Source organism: Manis pentadactyla, chromosome 16, assembly GCF_030020395.1.
Source record: "Manis pentadactyla isolate mManPen7 chromosome 16, mManPen7.hap1, whole genome shotgun sequence".
NCBI classification, from domain to species: domain Eukaryota; kingdom Metazoa; phylum Chordata; class Mammalia; order Pholidota; family Manidae; genus Manis; species Manis pentadactyla.
In genome coordinates this window covers 74,493,512-74,513,380 of record NC_080034.1, presented here as the reverse complement: position 1 = coordinate 74,513,380, position 19,869 = coordinate 74,493,512, and the positions used below count along the sequence as shown (strand labels likewise).

The following is a 19,869-nucleotide window of genomic DNA, read 5'->3' as shown; positions in this document are numbered from 1 at the left end:
TTCTGGTCTGGCCCTTTTCCCTTTTGACTCTAGAAGCTCAAAGCCTCCAGCTCTTCCTACCGAGGCCTTCGGGTTTACTGAACCCCCAGCTGACTCCTCCCCGAGCACCCACTTTGGAGAACAAGGGCTGTTGACTTTTTCTGGGACTGAGGGGAGTGCGGATGGCCACAGCTCAAAGCTCTCTGGGAGTCTGTGAAAGAAGGGAAGAAAGACTTCTGTTGTTTTATAATGAACTTACAGCCTAGAAAACAGACCCAGTTTATTCTCAATATATTCTGCTACATTAAACTTTTAATGTCGTCCAATTACATCTATACAGTGAAAACCTGGAAAAACTTAAATGTCCCATTAAAGGCATTGTATCTTAGGAAAACATACGGCAATTAAAAGGCTCTGTTTTTAAAAACTATCTTAGTGGTTTGGAAATGTACTCTTGATATACTCATAAATGGTAGGTTACAAAGCAATCCAAGTTTTGGGATTTATTTACATATATGCATGATTGTATCGTACACAGTCAGTGTCAAGAGAGGCAGAATTGTGGTTGAGGTTCATTTTCCTTTTTATGCCTCTGCTTTTTCCCCATTTCTTTCATCCAGTATGTGCTTTGGGAACGATGCTCACGGAAGGGGATGGTGGTATGTGGGTGGCACTGGCCTCTCCCTGGAGTGCTGGGCTCCCCTGATAGACTCCCTGGTTAGGAGTACAGGCCAACTGGAATAGAGTGACAAAGGGAAGCAAAATACAAAATGCAGAAGAGGCAGGACAAAAACTTACGATACCAGGGTAACTATACCGGTAGGATTTTTTTTTTTTAAGATCCTTTTGTTTCTCCTTTAGAGATGTAATTGATGCAAATTTTATATTTTTATTTTGGCCAAAATCAGCTCTTGGGCAATGTGTAATTTTCAGAAATATGCCTGATGTTTGAATATCCGTGTTGGGTGGTGGATGTTTTATTAATTCACTTTGTGGTTGGGGAACAAGTCAATAACCTCTCTGTAAGGCTTCCACAGCACCTACTACGTGCTGGACATTCTCCTAAGTGTCTTGCAAATACTAAGCTAATCCTTATTCCTAACCTATGAGGAGGGCACTATTGTTCCTACCTTACGTATGAGGAGACCGACACCCAAAGAGGGGTTAACAGTCACCGGAGACCACACAGATGGTGAGCGGCAGAATGAGGAGTCCAAGCCCAGCTGTGTGGCTCCAGGCTCGGTATCCGCCCTGGGGTTTGTTGTGGGGCCTGAACGCCGTCCACAGGTCTTGTCATTTACTGCGAGCTGAACCCATGCTCAGTCCCAGACACATCTGTCTCCACACTCCCCAAGTCTCTTTTTTTTTTGGTCCCTGAATTTTCTTAGGAAATTCAGTTGAGAAAATGGTCACGTTTATTCCAGGCTTTATTTTATGAAACAATGACTCTCCCTCCATGGTGTACTAATTTCTTAACCTTTCTAAAATCACCCATTCAGTACTGATTATTGAATTCAGTGCAGTGAAAGAGAGGTGGTGACTTTGGGTGGCTGCATCAAGTGGCCGCTTCGGACCCACATCCTGAGCCGCGGGAACTCCGAGTGACACCTGACTGCTCCCGCAGGCCGCCGGCGCCCCGGCTCGGCCAGGCACACACCCCGGCACACCTCTCTGATGTGCCAGGAACAGGACAGAGGTAGATAGAACTATTTTCACTTGCTAGAACATAGTAAACACAAAACTGAACTTTCATACTTTTATCATTTGCTTATTTAAAAAATGTTTTTGGATTAAAAACTTCAACAGAAGAATGGGCTTCCTAATTTTAGACTATAGTGGCCTTCCTCCCTTTGTAACTGACAGTAAAGATTTATTTCTCCACTAATACGATTACCACCAACCAGTCACTTTCTCGGAGAACGGAGACCTCGCTGGGAAAGCCCACTCGGGCTGGGCCGGACCCAACACCTGCAGAGCTCGGGCCCAGAGCACAAATGGATACCCCCACCACCACAGTGCCAGACCTCTCAGAGGTACAAGTCAGGCCAGCACGTTGCTAAATAAGATAAACTCTACTCTCTTACCTGGACGAGTAAGCCTTCCTGAGACCAGAGTTGAATCGAGGATGCTTGCTGCCCTGCAGGTGCTCTCCGGAAGCCTGCCTTCCTCCTCACTGTGGGTCCCCAGTGATCCGTCTGCGATCGCTCCCTGATGGCCTGCCCCGTCCCCTCCCAGGGCTGGGAGCATGCACCGGATGCCCCGCGCACCACACCGCGCACTGGACCACGCTGCGCTCCGGACCGCCCCGCGCACCGGACCGCACCGTTCAGCCTTGGCCACATGGCTCTTGAGGTTCAGGGATGTTTGTGCTGGAATTCAGAACTGCAGGGTCCCAATACCCTACGCACGTTCAAGAAGCAAGGAAAGCAGACTCTGGGTGTATACATCCCCTCGACTGGCTACGTCTTGCCCTGTGCCGAGGGCGGGGCAGGGAATGACAGCGGAGGGCAGAGCAGGATCCTGTGACGCACGGCTCTCCAGACTGAGGCCCAGGGCGGCCCTTCCTCCCCAGTGAGGGTTTTATTTCCCTGGTAGATCTGCAGGCATCTGCTGTGTTCTGTGGGACAGACAGGATCAGGAGGAGATGAGCTAGAAAACGAATATTCCACAATGCTGCCTTTGACCTCCATGAGGAAAAGGCCCTCTGCCTCCCCATCTTTTTTTAATTAAATTTTAGTTATTCTTGTAACTATTCCATGACTTGATTTTGTAATACAGATTTCCGAAGGAAAACAAGGGTCATCTCCAGGGGGACGCCTGAGGGGACCTGGCACCTCCCCTAGGAGGGAACAGCCATCACTGAGATCTGCTCGTACTGGGGACCTTTAGACCTTAGGAGGGGGCGCTGTACTGGGAGGGCCGTCAGGATTAGCACGTGTGGACGTAGGAGGAGAGGGCGGTCTGCTGGGATCTGTCAGACGGCCCCTTGGTGGAGGTCCAGCTGAGTTCAAGGACTCCAGCCCCGGGTGCTGACAGGATGACGGCAAACACCACACAGGGCCAGGCACTGTGCTGAATATATTACATATAGCTGATAAAATAGCATGCAGTTTATATATGTTATATGTGAAGTTTATAGATACATAATTATGTATTAAATAATGTAATTTAATACTGATAGCAGCCTTTGGAAGAAGTGAAGCCTGAAATGGTTCAGTGACTTGGCCTAGAGTAAGGTTGCTAGTTAAGTGGCAAAAGAGACTATAAACCAGGTTTGTTTTGCTACGGAGCCTCTTAACCAGTCTGTTACAACCAATTGATACTTTATGAAAATAGGCAAATCGGTAGAATTCCAGCCACAGATAGACCCAGCCTTAACTGATGGTGGCTTCCATAGCTAATGAACGCCTCAGCAAGCTGAACTGGATGGGGAAATGCGAGCCCGCGGGGGGAGTCACCGAGGGGTCACCTCTCTGTGTGGATGGGCAAGGCCTGGGAAGAAAGCTTTGAGAATCTCCCTTGCCGCGGGCCAGGGCCAAGACCATAACTCAAAAAGCAGGCCTGGCACCACTGCTGAATGAAGTGCTGTGGATGAGAGCTACTGGCTGGCAGCTGCAGCCTGCAAACGGGATTTTGGAAGCACAGAGAATGTCTTCCTTTCTGGGAGTTAGACCAGCACCAGTCTTAGAGAAGCTGGGTCTAGGCTTCAGTTAGGAGAGTGAATCTCATCCAAGAGATGAACCGGTGAATTGATCTTGAGAGGTCAACCTCCACTCATTTTTATTAAGACCCAAAGAAACTCATCTTCAAGTTGTGATTCTTTAACACCCTATCTATGCTTCCCGTAACTATTTCTCTGAAATTGCATGTAGTAAAATGACTTAACAAATGAAGAGATCTGTTCCCTTGCTCAGAGAAAAAAATTTAGTAGGAGTTGGGAGAAAGTGGAAAAGAGATAGCCGTTTGGGAAAAGTGGGGACGGGAAGAGAAGAGGTGGAGAAGAAGGAACCAAAGCAGACAAACCAGTGGCCTTTGCGGGCCGGCAGGGGGAGAAAGGAGAGCTGCTCCCAGGGCAGGAGGAGAATGGGGGCTAATCGTGCCTGCCGGACACCTCCTCCCCCCGGGGTGGCGCCGACTTACCCGCGTCTCCGGGCGGGTGGACAAAGGCTCGGGGAGGCAGTGGAGAACAGGGCTGGGAAAGGGCCCATTTCCTTCCCCCATGAATGTGGGGTCTGTACATCCCAAGTTACGATCAGTAGAGTTGGCATCCAGCCACTCATGGCATTAGAAAAAAACAAAAAAAACAGTTAATACCTTATAAGAAATAACAGTGCATTGTTTTTCAGAATTCTATTTATGTCATATACAGATTTTACCTAAAGGAAAGGACCATCAACAAACACTGAATTCTAGTCGAACACTTCAGTAGGTGTATCCTTGGGGTAAAGGACACTGATGTCTGCATCTTTGAAATGCCTCAAAATAATATGGTGAATTGATGGATATGAACAGAGGGGTAGATAGTGGGATATACATGTCATCAAGCAAGGTATAGAGTCTAGGCGGTTGGTATACAGGTGTTCACAATTCCGCTGCTGTTCTGTATGTTTGCAAATTTTCATAATCAAATATTGTACCAGAGAGAAGAGGCTCTTTGAAAAGATAGTACATGCACACACAATTTTCAAGCCATTTTTTAAAGTCCCACTGAGTGATGAGAGTGCTTTCTTATATCTTGACCAGTTTCTTTTGTCTCATCTGCCTTTTTCTCTTTGGCAGCCTAGTACAGCACAAGTGTTGGTACTTGGAAAAGGCATGTTTCATTACTACATGCTTAGAACTTAAGGGGAAATATACTGTGCTGTTCTTATAGCATATGTCAATTAGAGAAATCTATTATCAACTATTTGACTATATGTGAAATGCATCTATTCACCATAGTATTTTTTAACTAGTTAACACATATTAAGTAAAGATTAATATATATCCCTGAAGAGTTTTTTGTTTTGTTTGTTCTAAGTTGGACCTTAATTTGGTGAAATCTAAAACACACTCATGTCCAGAAAAGACTACAGTTATTAAGAAAAACAAAAAACACATCCTATGTTAAAGAAGAGGTATTTTTCTGGATTCGGTGTGAGTGGTTCTGGGTGTTTAAATTTTAAATCACTTCTTATACCTGCAGCAGACGCCCTGCAGTGATTGAGAGTTAGGTGTAAGGAAGGAGGGGATAATTTTTTACAGACCTTTTGTTTGCTCACCCCCACCCCACAGAAAAGGAGCTACACAATATTGTTAGGCTATGAATGTCTGGAATTCACTCAAATTGATCCCTAATAGTAGACTTTCACAGTTGATTATTTTTCAAATTACCTGCAATTGGAGCTATCCCTCTAGTCTTTCCCACCTATTTTAGGCTTATCTAGAGCATCGTAAGGGAGATATGTCCATAAGTAGTGAAAAAGTCAATAACAGGTTAAAAGGTATCTTATGTACTTATTTAAAAACACTCATTTACATTCAATGACTTAGACTTTGAAAAGAAAATTGAATTTTAAGGAAATAATGGAGCTCAAGATTAAGTTAAGTAGCAATTCTGTCTGATGAATCGTAGCTTTTTTTGGGTGGCAAAACAAATGAATTCCAATATCATCAAGCACAAACACATGATAGTATTAGTGGCATTTGTGTCCTAAGGAAATAAACCCCTCATTCTCCAAGAATATACAGTATAAATACTTGAATCATAAAACTGTAAGATTCGTGTTTACTGTCTGTATCAAGTAAATGTAGTTAGTTGCAGAGTCCCAAAATAGTAACAAAAGTCCAATTTCCAGTTCTGCTTAGGTAATTTTAGGATACTCACATTATTTAAGTATCAGACCTATAAACCAGTTTGCTCAATCAATGATCACCTTGCTGAACCTTTGACTATTAAAGAGGCTTAAAATGCCAGAAATTAAAACCCTCAGCAGAATATCAAGACTGTATTTTAATGGAAAGGAAACACTGGCATACAGGCAGTGTGGGCTCGTGAAATGCCCTCTGTCACCAACAGCCCCTTTCTCAAAAGATAATAGTAGGTTGGGTATGAGAAATGTGAGCCATCTAAAGAAAACAATATGGTAACATAATTGATATCTAGTGAATTGCTTACTATTTTTAAACAAATTATTTACTAAGTAAAGCTGTTTTCCCTCTGCCTTTGAAAAGCATCAAATACATTCTGCCTTGAATGTATTTAGATGAAGGGAACAAAAACTATATTTAAATCACTTTTTAAAATACCACATTTTCATCCATAAGAAAAAAACTGTTGTTTGTTGACCTTAGTGTAATGAGAGTCACAGTCAGTGGGAAGTACAACATAAACCACGACACCCACTAAAGCCAGACAAGGAAGGAAATAATCAGTTACACAAATGACTGGAAATGTAACTTACCTCCTCTGATGGGGGTGCTGGTGCGGAAGCAGGACAGCCCTGAGAACCCGTGGGTAAACGGCAGAGCTAAGGGGCTGGAGCAAAAACTCACATCAGACAGGATAGTTTCAACCCACCCTCCTCTCAAGGACTGTCGACCCTCCGAAACCCCACCTCAGATCATCAAAGCCTAAATCCCTGGGCTAGCAGGAACTCACAGCCCGTCTTCATGTACTCAGAGCGGAATTCCAGAACTCACTGTGCCTGTTAGGTGACCGCAGTCTGTTCGAAGTGAGGTCTTACGAGCCATGCCACTTTCTCGGGTGGCATAGTCACCCTGCCATGGGTCACACAGCCTGTCAGAAAAGTTCTCTTTGGGTCAGATTGCCAGAGAATGAGCAGGTGTGAGCACAGCCAAAGCTGTGGCAGGGCTTCAGTCAATCACCCGATGGAACATACATGCTTTCAATAAAAGCTGCACAGAGTTATTACTATATGTGTCTCTCAAGCTTTTCAAGCTGAGATATTTTGTTTTGTTTTTTTAAACACATCCCCCAGGATTTTAATTCCCTGAGAGGCTCTCCGACCTGAAAGCAGATGGGGTTTCAAAAAATAAAGAAAGGCATGTTTCACTTTGGCCACATGTTCAAGCTGCCCTCCCAGAACAGGATCTGTCCTTCCGGTGAGGACACGCTCACATACATTAAAATAAAGAGGGCGTGTAAATGAACAAGTCCATACTCTTCTGTATCAAAGAATCAACCCCAAATCCATGACAGGCTCACCACTTCCCCCAAACAGACATTTGGGGGATAGGCATTGGAAAAAAATAAAACCAGATGAAAGAGATGTTGTAACCTAAGAGGATGTTCTTTGCTAAGCTTTCAGATTCAAGATATTTATTATACACGCTGCCTCATTTTTGTCCCGGTGTGAGATAAATCCACGGGTGCCAGGCACGGCGACATACAATGGGCATTAAACCCACACAGTCTTAGCAAATTAGGTAAATTAGAAATCCTTTGACGGTATCCTGTTGTTGCTATTGTGATCACAGTAATTTTCCCTGGTAATGGTGCTTCGTGATGAAGAGCGGTTCTCACAGGATAATTGTGGAATATACCAGGAGGTTCAGGGATGCAGCATCTGGTTTTAAAAGCTCTTCAGATTCAAATTGGCGTTTCACTTCATCTTGAAAATTTATTAGAGATTCAGATCATGCCAGTTTAAATAGAAAGGTGAAAGCAGGGTAATTTCAATCTATGAATTATTCAGTCTCAGCCTCGCGAAATTGCCATCCATGGACCGATGCTCTGGCAGTCCTTCCTCAGAGCCGCCACCACGTTCGTCATTTTTATTTCTTCATCCACGATCTCTTTCTCAGTTACCGAACTTGCCCCTTAGGCTCGGCTTCACAAACCACGGTGTTTCAAACTGCAAATAACCTAAATATGCTGCTGTCTCAAATCGCTGTCTCCACGGGCTGCCTTTTTTTCCAAATCATTAAAAACCACATCCAGGATGATATCTGTTAGGCTTTTTGAGTAGATGAATAAAGACAGACACACACTCACGCACACACACACACGCACACAGGAGGGCATCACTGCCAGGAAGTTCTGTGCCGCTAACACTGCAAGAGAAGACAAAGTGGTGCTTTCTGCTTGCTTCTGTGTCACCGTGTGGCCGTCCTAGCTGTGCAGCCCCACGCAGACTAGCCAGTGCTGAGCAGGCTCGCCTGGTGCCCTGATTCCCAGCCAGAGCAGATGAAGACCGCACGGAAGGCAGACCAGTCCAGACACTGTGCTCTTAGCAAGCACCGTTATTTAGGAAAGTGAGCAGAAGCCATCAGATGACCAAAATCAGACTGTCCTTTTCCCAGGCTCAGCCGCAGCAGCTCACCGCTCCGTGGCTCCTGTGTCCCTGCTAGTCGGCAGCTGTCCCCACACCCAGAGGGGCCTGGGATTGGCTGGGCCGGTGAGCCTGGTGTCCCCTCTGCACTGAGTTCTAACTGCAGAGTGGGGGGCGGCGCCAGCCCCTTGAGCAGCCTGCGCTCTGAGCTGGGATCACACAGCTGTGGCTCTGTGGAGTTGCCTGCGCAGGCCCCGGCTGGACAAACCACCGCGAGCATCGTCTGCTTTGTCCCAGCCTTCATTCCTGCAGGTACAGCCGCGCGGCTTACAAAGCCCCCAGCCAGGCCCGCGGGTGGCGGGAAGCCAGCCGGGCTCCCCCGAGTGGCCCTGCTCACTGCCAAGTTAGAAGCCCGTCGTGTACGTTCAGACCGCCCCTCTGCTCCGGGCTAGACAAAGGCCGGTGCTCCTCGTGCAGGCAGGACAGCGGTGCTCTGGAGCTCTGCCGCCCTGGGCCGGGCTGCGACCAGGAGGCTGCAGAGCCTGCAGAAGCTGGAGCTCCGGCAGCTGTGATCATGCAGAAAGCAGCCGCTATGACACCGCAGTCAGCTGACTTGCAGGGTGTTATCACTGAGCGTCCTCCACAGAATCAGGCCAGCTTCCAAGGTGGCACCAGTCAGATGACCTTGAATGTAAAGCGTAACTTGAAGTGGGCAGCCTTTCTCAAGTCCCCACCTGGCAGGGACATCGGGCATTGCTGTCTCCCAGGCAGTGTTTAACTCACAGCCTTCAGCCTGTGAGGGTGTCTGTCCTACTTGCTAAGGGGGGAGGCAATGATTTAACCAGTGCAAAAGCAGGTGAAAGTCAGCCCAGCCCTATTGTTCTGGTTAGTTTCAGCACCAGAAGAACAGTTGTGGGAGAATTCCTGCCCCAGTTTTGGTTTTAAAAGCACACTACTTTTCTTAATAGGGAGAAATCGCCTTTAGCTTCTTGTATGTTGTTAAACTAGTCAGTTGTCCCTAACAGAATGCAAGAGCAATAGGAAAAAAGTCGGAGGTCAATGAGTCCGGCGCTAAACGCAGGTTGCACATCCCAATTATCTGACAACGGAACGAAAGCCTCGCCTGGTATCACCCCAGTGGTCTGAGGTGCTAAAATAAGAAAGCAGTCATTACCAGGCATTTGTTTAATGACTGTAATCATACCCAATTAATTTAACTTGCTGCAATGTTTAACAGAAAGTCAGTTATAAATCTGTGCTCAAAGAATAAGCATATTAGGATGCACGTAGCACCTTCCTCCAAGGAGACATCCTCTGAAGATGATCTCACATCCTTGGCATTTACGGTGCCCTCAGAATATGCGAAGTGCTGTGCGGACGATCTGTGACCAGCCTCTCGGAGGACAGGTGCTCCCGGGTCTGCGGCAGGATGGCCCGTGCACTGCAGGCCTAGTGTGCAGGCCATCGCCTCACTGACCGATGCTTGTCACTCTGCTTGGATTTGGCCTTTTCTTCCCATTTGTGTTTTATGAATGTTATTTTTCTCTTTGCTTCTTATTTGGTTCTGTCGACTCAAATCCCTCCTTAAAAGAGGACCTTTTCAGGTAGCACGCGGGAGGCCCTGACCAGACGGGATTGCACCGTCCATACGACTGCAGGGCTAGCGCGTCACGCAGCGCTAAGAAAGGGCAGATTCTGCTGAGGCGGCGGGCCGGCGGCCCCCGCTGAGCAGCGCTACCCGGGGAGCCGAACATCAGCACCCTTTCCAGCTCTCATAGAGAATTCGAGTCTTACATCGGCTGCCTTCTTTCAAAGCCTGCCATTAAGAAATGGGCCCCAACGAATAACCAATACCCTTCTGTGTAATTCCTCAGAGGCATTTACATTTTTGGAGAAAATAAAGCTTGCAGAGGAGGCATGGCTGTGTCATCGGGGAATTTCAAGCGCCAACTCCCCAGGAAGGAAATCATTTCTGAGGGTCAAGGAGGCCTTCTTCAGGGGGGTCCCTCTCCTTTGCCTCTGGCTGACCCGTGCCCACGCTGTGTGGTGTAGGGAAGGGTCAGCCTGGAGCTTCCAGAGGCAGCGTGTGCCATGAATGTGGGTGGTCAGTGTGAGTCCCCGTGCAGGACAGTCTCTGGTGGCATCTGTCACCCTCCTCAAGGGCATCCCATCTTTTAGCCTAACCACTGGCCTTTTAAAAAAGCATCCCAGGTAATTAATTCTGCCTTATACCCAAGCTTGAGGACTACTGATTAAATATGCAATGGATTCCTTTTTTGCATGTATGAATTTGTGGTTGGGAATTCAAATGTACCATATATATTCTAGTTTAATATAAGAATAAAAGAATAAAAATGAGCCAGTGCTGTTAGAATTCTGGACAGACCTGCAGGCTAGCCCCCCCCGGGGGGTGACCCCTGCCGCAGCCCCTTGTGATGGCCTCTCTCAAGCACCCACCACCCTGCTCTGTGGCTCTGCGCTCACCCAGCACCCTCAGTGGACTGGGGAGCCCTCGGAGAGCAGGGGCACGGCACATTCCTCCTGATGGCCCCCAGGCCTTCCCCCTGGCCTGGCAAGTGCTTGTCTTCCCCATGTGTGGAGGCAGTGAGGGGCGGCTAAGGCCACCTTCCTATCAGAGAAGAGAGCTCAGACGTACCACATTTCAATAGGCTGCCCAGCTTCCCTTCCGTAGTAGGTTGTCCTGAAATAACATGCTTCCCGCTGCCTGAGGGAACGCTAGTTCTCACCCTGAGATAGGGACATAAAGGCTGTGAGGCAACTGATTTAAAAAGGGCATGTGAAGTGGGCATGGATGACATGCTTTATGAAAGTCCATTGAAACCCTACATGTATTTAACGGCTAGTAAGTTTCAGTTAATCTTAGCTGTTTATTGAGGAAAAACAAGGCACACATTTTATCTTTCTTCACAGTTTAGAGAATGAGGCCAGGCAGGGGGAGGGTCCTCGTGCCTTTGCCTTCTCCAGTACAGGCCAGGAAAAAATTTCAGTTCCCAAGCCCTCTGGAAATCTCCACTTCGATGTGAGGACATCAGGTTTTCTTTTTGTCACACATTCTCTGGCAGTCTTGTCAAGTTTATGGATCACTTCTCAGTAATGCTTTTATATGCATATGCAGTACAATAAAGAGGATTACAAAGGAAACTAATGTATTAAATACCCTAGCTTAAGAAACTTTGCCTTAGAAAATCAAAATACGTCCAAGGTGAGATTGCAAAATGACTGTCTTCTGTTCTAACTCTTATCCAATAAGAAGGCAGTTCATGAAGAGCCAAGATAAGATAAAGGGGTAAGAAGGGAATAGATGACTGTATTTATCAAATTTCATTAAACCTGAAACTGAATGTTTCTTCTCAAAAGTGACCTTTTCGGTGACAAGCAGATTCCTCATTTTCACATTTAAAAAAACATACTATACTTTCCAAACTGTCACAGACCCTTCCTAAGTCCTTAAAAAAAGTGAAGGTAATTCGCTCTTTCAACTTTTTGTTTGACAGATGAGAGAAGAAACTGAAGCTCCCACAGATTGAGTCTAGCCAGAGCAGCATGTAAATAAAGAGGCGGTAGAGCCCAGGGCCCCATTTCCTAAAGGTACCTGAGCCCCTCCTATTCCATGTTTCATCAGTGATGGGCAGGCATTTCAAAAGCTGGGTATGAAACCATTGCAGCTTGACACCAGCCACAGTGGGAATATTTACACCAGAAACAGGCAAGCTCTAAAAATCAGGGTGGTTTTTCCCCTGCAGAGCTGAATCACGGATTGTACTATACTTAGTGATGCTGACCTGTAACCACGTTTCCTTTATTTCAGCCCCAGAATCTAAAATGCTTATGAATATAAAGCCCAGTTGGGAAGGCTAAAGCTTCTCAGGTTAGAGGGCCTTTGAACCCAATGCCACTAATTATCCGTGTGACCTCGGGCACGGTCTTTCCCTGTCTGGAATTCAGCTCCCTTCTTCGTGACCCAGGGAGAATACTACTGGGAGCACAGTCTGTTAGGTGCGTTCATGACGTCGTGCATGTGAATTTCTTAGCCTGGATTCTCACACAGGCTCAGCTCCCGATGGCTGCTAGCCATGATTATATCCCCCCTCTCCCTCTCCCTTCCCCTCCCCCTCCTCCTCTTTTTTCTTATTCAATGGGTCGTCATGGCAGGTTGACATTACTTGCCTTGAAATAAGTAAAGATATTTTAAAGAGACCACAGATGAACAGCATAACACCTGCACAACCCGCTTGGGATTCTGGAGAATGGAGCCTCATCATGTGGTTCCTGACTCCTAGGGGTGATAAAGACTTAAAGGACCACAACATTTTTGCATAAATTCTGTCATCTAACAGAGCATCACAATTCAACAGAGAAATTATTGATGGACATAGTTTTGGCATGATTTTAGGAAGTTTGGGAAGCCAGATTAAAACCACACACTGTATTAGGAGTCACTGTGTGTAAAACATAGAGTCAAGCCTCTCGCTCCTGCAGTCACAGAGCCCTGTGCATGGATGTGTTTTCACTTGGGGAGTTTAATGGCCGATTTGCACCCCCCCTGAGACATACTGTGATTTCCAGAGCTAAGAATTCCCCCACTGAGGTTCAGCTTTGGGGCCAGGAGGCTTCGCCTCGAGGCAGAGTACTCGGTCCACAGCGGGCAAGGAGCTGGAAGGTCAAGCTGGCTCCATCCAGGGAGCTACAAGCCAGCAAGCCACCCCTTTGCCCCTTTCGTACTGGCATTGCCATGCTTGTGGATGGGTCCCATAGCTCCTGTCCTATCTCTTGGGCTTCTCTGCATGTGGTGTGGGACACAGGACCACTTTCATAGGGACAGGGTAGAGACACAGCTGAGAGAGGTGGGGGAGACCCACCCTCATTTCCACTCATCCTAGCCCAACCACAAAAGAGAAAAAAGGAAATAATGCTATCAGCATGGCTCAAATAAAATCCAGAGGGAATATAGACCAAAGTTATGCAGTTCTCGTAGACGGCCTGCCGCGGGCACAGGTTCTGTCTGTTCCAAGAAAGGACGGGTCACTGGCTCCCCTCGCCCTGATGCCTTCCCCAGGCTGCAGGTCGCGGGCGCCTACTCTGGGTCCACTCATTCAGAGCTGAGGATCCGCTCCCAGAAAAGGGCATCTCATGTGACGACAGGACTCTGAACGGCCAGGCTGTGGCCGGGAGACATCAGCCTCCCAGCCCCTGAAGAAAAAGGTGTTTGACCCAAATACCAATTCCGTGTAACAACAGAGTGCAGAATAGAAACAATTACTATTTATTGTGTGTCTATGGTATGTCATGATAATCTTCCCAATCATAAATAGACTGATATACACACGCAGGGCTTTCTATGGCCAGAGTTCCAGATATTTTACAAAAACTCACTGAAGCCTACAATAGTCCCGTAAGGAAGATATTCCTACAGCAACTCCATCAGGTCAGGATGACTATGCACCCTCACATATGGGAAAATGGAGACATGAAGATTCAAATCACACGTCTGGTAAATACAGGCTTGTGTATTCAAATCCAGGATGCCCAATCTGGGTTCAAATTCAATCTTGTGCTCTTCACTATTAATACGCAAATACTGGTTTCCTACAAATTAGTGTTCATTTATAATAGTCTTTGATTGGGTTGGAAGAGCCTAGAGAATGAAGGGAAAAATAAGAACTAGACTTGGAGTCATTTAGAGCAAGGATTAAAGTCTAACAGTTGGTGAGTAAGGAGTCCCCGCCCCCTAGAATTATTAGAAAACCAGGCTTTCCATTAAAAGTATTCCTTTAGTGATATTTGAACTCGGTGGTATGCTAGTAAATTAGTTCTTTAGGGGACTAAAAACCCCTCGCTTTTAGTGTTTGACATTAAACTAGATGGTAAAGTTTAGAAATATGATTAGATTACACTTGCCATTGAAAACTGTGGTTTTCCATGCCTCTGTGAAATTGCCTACTTCCAAACTGTTCTTGCCAAAGTGACTCAGGTCTCTGCCATTCTCAGAAGATGGGGCGCCAGGGATTGACAATCCCGGGGTGGATGCTGACTAACTAAAGGTTCTCTTCTCAGAACCTTCATGTTCCAAGGGCTTATTCCACTGATAATTCAAAGTGGAACAGCCATGTTTCATTTACTTTATCATTCGGCATACCACTCTTTCCATGATAAGTTAAATACTGTTAAGTTTAACTGATAAGTTAAATTTCCTAAGTATAAAAGACAGGAACAGAGGTGGTCTGCCTCCTTGCAGCAGGAGTAATATAATGAGAAAGCCAATGGAGACTCAATAAAATCATCGCAGAGTTTAGTGTCACAGTTTCATACTCAATTAAAAGTCAGATAGATTTTCTAGGAGAATCCATTTACGTAAAGTAGACTTCTTAACGGATTTCTGAGTGCTTTCTGGATGCACACAGGTGAGTGAGTGAGTAGCTCCTTAACACAGCACCGGTTTGCCGGCTGCTTTGACCTGCTGCCCCTGAGGAGTGCCTTATCTTGAGCAGTTTCTGGGGATGTTCACCGTAGCTGGATTTTCAGGAAGGTAAGAATGGGAGGTAAGGAGGGGGAGACAGCAGATGTTAAATATTCTTTAAAGAAGTGTGCTTAACAAAGACTCATTAGAAGTAGTAGTTTAAAAAGTAGTTATTTCTACAAATGAGGTTTTGGGAAGGTTATTTATTTATTTAGGTTGGAAACCTTTAAAATAGGCTTATTGGCTGAGGGCAGAAGGGTTAGCAGAAAAGGGTGAGTTGGGGATATGGGAGACAGAAGAGCCAGTCGGTAGAGTTCCGCAGGGACACAGGACGCAGCCCAGAGCCATGTGGACGAGCCGCCTTGAGCTCCCTCCTCCTCCTCTGAAACTGAAGCGAAGGGTGTGGAAGGAGTGCCAGAGCCTGTCTGTCCGCGTGCAGGTTCCAGAACCAAAAGCCCTGCTGCAAATATGTTGGCAGCAGAAAAGGCTGACACTCTTACCTTCCTAGACATGGATATCATGATGCTGTCAGTGTAGTCCAAGATGGAATTACTTTTTTGAGACAATAGATCACTTTCGCCTGGTAAGAGTATAATATAGGGAGAAATAATAGAGGCTCTGGCATCAGATTCAAATCCTGGCCTGCCCACTCACTAGCTATAGGGTTTTGGTTAGGTTATCCATACCTCCCAGTTTCCCCTGAGAACCAAATAGTGACAGCAACAATGATCGTACACCTCCCTCAGGGGGGTCACAGTGGGAATTAAATGAGAGATCACTGATAGTAAACATTCAAGAAATACATTAGTTTGATTGCTGCTATTACCATTTTTATGGTAAATTAAAAGTAGTATGTTTATAGGGTACTATTAAGCATTTCCCTTATTATATCTGTGCACAGCCAATTTTTTTAGACTCAGGGCAAGACTTAAACCCTATCGAATGCTGCATGTTCGATTCCCTCTATTATTTCATTCTCCTAAGATCCCTCTGAGTTCCAACTCTGTCACTCCATTATTTCTTGTCCTTTCCAGCGTGTGTGATCTGGGAATCTCATGAGAGGCCACTGCCATTACCACCCAAAATCCATTTTCCCCATTGTCCTTCCTGACAAAAAGCTTGGTTTGGTTCAATCATGGGCAATGGGCACAATCGAAGTACTCTCTCTCTCAGCATCACTTGCAGCTAGGGTGGTCACGTGATACGGTTCTGACCAATGAGACATAAGCACAAGTCACTGGGCGGGCTTACAGGTAAGCTTAATGAAGAGGCAAGACCCATTCTAAAAATGACGAAAAGAAGGACAAACAGCCTGGGACTGGATGCCATTGGGTTCCTGCTGTGCAGGCCCTTCACTGTACATCAACAGATCCTTGTTGTGTGACAAAAACAACCCCTTGTTGGCTAAGCCTCTGTCAGGAATCTGTTACCTTTAGCAAATGCAATTTCTACCCACTACAGATGCCATATGCAGTCTCTTCTAAATATTTAGAGGGAGAAAGAAATCTACACAGAACAGAGCTATAGCTAGAACACTGTGGCATCCTCCAGCTTGTTTTTTTTTTCCAGATTTATTAAGGTATCATTGGCATATGACATTGCATAACATTAAGGCATACAGTGTGATGACTTGATATACATAAACAGTTTTTACATTAATATCTTTGCTAGCATTGTGTCAATAGGTAATTGTCTCTGGTATTAGACCATATGGATTGTGTCTTCTTTCCTTTCTGTCTGATGCAGTGCCTGCCCCTACTCTGGGTGGGCAGTATGCATCATTATAGATTTGTAAAATTAAAGGGGGATGCAGTGATCAACTTCTCATCATACAGATAAGAAACCTGGGGCTCAGGTACCTTGTCCCAACTCAGGCTTCCCATAAACCCTAGAGTGGACCCTCACCCTCATGCTTCTCAAAGCTGGTATCACTGCACTACACCAACTGGTTTGAATAACTCATACAAACCGTCCTTTTGTCTTATCTCACTACATGATCTCATTTTAGTTTACCCAAAATTATAGTAACCTTTAAATATCCTTGGACATTAGTGTGGGATTAAAGAAAGTTTAGTTCTCTGGCTGAATATACCTCAGCTCTGAGCACCCAACTGTCCTATCCACATAGCAAAGAACCAGGGGTGGTAAGGAAAGGCACGTCAAGGTTCTTGTGACCACAGGGGTCACTGTGCCAAAAAGGGAAGAGACTCATAAAGGGGCTCCGTTTCCCTTTGGGCTCAGGGAGGCCCACTTTGCCCTTGTTTTCATTGCTGGGATGTCCAAATGGATTTTCCCCAGCAATGACTGGCACGCTTTCTGAATGGGCAGCAATTTGTACATTTCTCTTACCCCACCCCCACCCCCGAGTGGGACAATATCACACCAGCATTTCCTTGATATTTAATTACTCCCAACTCCCTCCAGCTGCAGCTGCTGCACAACAGCCGCGGGAGGTTAGACAGGCATCTGCACCTGGCCGCCCACAACTGCTCCCTTCCCTGCCCAGGAGGCCAACAGGTCCATTCCCTTCTCTCCTTCCCCCCAGAAACATGAAAGAGCTGTAACTATGAACAATGAAAAACTTCTGCGGAGTGTATAGAATGAATGGAAGAGACATTTTCCTGGTGTTGGCAACTTTGGTGCTGTGCTTGGACAGGCCACCTCCTCGCCGTGTCCTTTGTATTGAAACGCTAGCTAGCCTATAGGTTTTGTTTCCATCAGAGCGATAGGGGTGAGCTCCGTCTGTTAGTGATTCTGCCCTATAAAAAGTAAGCCCTTTTCTCTTCCTGACTCTGCCAAGTCATATCCTGGCCTCTGCTCCCCCTGCTCAGGTTCCCTGCCCCAGCAGTGGCCCCAGGCGGGGGAAGGAGCTTAGCTCCCCGGGGCATCTCCTGGAGTCCTCTCCTGAGCTGTGACTCCCTGGGTTCTGGCCGGCTGAATGCAGGATTAAAATGAGTTCAGAGGCCTCTGCAGCGAGCTGTCACCCACTTAGCCACAAGGTGGTCACTTGAGAGCATTAAAAAAAAGAAACGCCATATTCTCAGATCACTTTGACCCCCCACAAATCCTGATGCTCCACACTTTTGTTACCAGGAGGTTATAGAAGCACGACTCACACTTAGAATGGAGCAGCTCACTTCACCACGTGGAGTCAGAGGCACGCAAGGAACGTGGGCTGAACCCCAAACTTGCCATATTGGTGACACTTTCCACTCCTGTTTTCTGGTACTTTCAAACTTTTCAAAGATGAGAGCCCATTTTTTACCTAATAATGGTAGTTTTTTTAGTCTCTGTTGATTGAGAATACCAAAATCTACCATGAAGGCAGCATATGTTGTATGTATTAATCATGACAATGGCTACTTACACGTGAAATAGAGTAGTCCATACATTCCAATACATTACTAATTCTGTCCTTGGTAATATTTGATGTAAATATAGATTCCAGGATTCCTTAAAATAACTCCAAGGGTTCCAAGGGTTCCAAGGCCCACCTTACTAATAGAGTCAGTCATTCTTCGAAGGAGGGAGTGAATCTCACAGAAGGAATTTAGGAGGATTGTTCAAATCACCTTGCAGAATTTACAGAATAAACTCTTTGGTACACTGTGTTCCACAGGAAACAAGAGAAAGTTAGGAAGCTAGCTTTTGAATTTCTAGCAATAACTTTAGGTGTTATGCTTCTGACCCACAGATACTATATTTCTTAATGGGCTGATGAAATGCAGTAAAGTTTCTAATCAGCTGAAGTATTTTTCATCTTCTTTGGGGGGCATAACCCCAAACCAGTACAGTAAGTTTGCTTTAGTATCGGTGAGCTATACTTGAAAACCCTATTTAGTAAAAAACTACGTTCAGTAAAATACAGAGTACAGGAGGCACAATCTGATTTAATTTTTATATGAGACAAATAGCAAATATTGAGCTATCCCATATAATCAAAAATCATATTCTCTCTCTTCATTCAAACCTGTAAAATAACATTCAGGTAATTGGACACTTATTAAAAGTCCTTTCTATTCATTAAAAAGAATTTCTAGCTTCATTTTCCATTTTGACTTGGGGCAAAGCAGTGGTTTCTAAAAGATTCTCCAATGTACATCTTAAAAAACAAAGCACAATTCCGTTTAAATTTTTGGTCCTTTCTTCTATAAAAAGTGTGGCGAGAAAACACTGGATCTCATGTTTCAGAAATCCCCAGCTGTGCTTATTTTCTCCTGGGAGGCTCCTTTTCGGGATGGAGGCACATTCGGTTTGAAACTCAAAGCCCCGGTGACGTCACAGGGTGAGGAACGAAAAGGGTCAGGCGCCCGCCTAGCCGGCCGCTCCCCAGGTGACCCCCCCGGAGAGGAAACCCGGGACCCGCAGAGGTGGGCTCGCGCGGGCCGCCCCACGGCCGCACATCCCCGGGCGGGGCACTGCCAGACGCCTCCGGGGGCCCAGTGACAAATGAGACCGTCTGCGCTGCGGAAAGACGCGCGTTCCCACGCGGAGCTTAACAAGCTGACGGCGACCCCTGCCTCGCGGGCGGGGGCCTGCCAGCCTCTCTGAGTAGCGCTGCCCAGGCGGAGCTTTGAAAGCCAAAGGTCAGAGGACTGACATAAATTCATCCGCCCTGACAGTATGCGGTTGGCCTGCCAACACGTTGTGGCTACGTCCCTGCACCCGAAGAGCAGGCTTCACCCCCAGCCCGTCCCACGGCACAGGGTCACCATCTTCACATAGTGTAACACCTGCCTCCACCCCAAAGGCTCCAGCTCCCTCCCTTACCCGCTCTGCCTGGATTTGCATCCAGGTGCAAATTCTTGCAGGTGGTGGGAATCCTTCATCCAAATGCAAATCAGTTTGAAAGATCCAGATTCTTCTGCTGTGCACAGTGAGTGGTCCGGGCCAGCCTGTACAAGAATTTGCATTTTGACTGGTAATCCAGGTACAGCCATAGGTTATAGAAGGGAAGGGACAAAGAGATCATTACAAAATCAAATTAACAAACAAATGAGATACAAATAGACTGTATTAACTGTCCACATTTTTTGAAACAGGAAGAGATTAGAATTCAGAATGCTGAAATTCATCCAACTGAAAAGAGGCCAAAAGAATTTTAATGAATTACAACACAACTTGAGATGCAGACTGGAT

At 46.1% G+C, this 19,869-nt stretch overlaps 1 long non-coding RNA gene across 2 annotated transcripts; it reads right to left on the bottom strand.

The window, feature by feature from the left end:
• Positions 1–417: 417 nt before the first annotated feature.
• On the bottom strand, positions 418–7,951 carry LOC118907955 (uncharacterized). 2 transcript variants are annotated; one of them, XR_005023046.2, is made up of 4 exons: positions 6,576–7,951; positions 6,423–6,496; positions 2,064–3,051; positions 418–714 (listed from the first exon to the last, which is right to left on the bottom strand). It is a non-coding gene; the product is annotated as an uncharacterized LOC118907955 (long non-coding RNA). The 2 variants fall into 2 exon arrangements; XR_005023045.2 differs by having other exon boundaries at positions 418–3,051.
• Between the last annotated feature and the right edge of the window lie 11,918 nt (positions 7,952–19,869).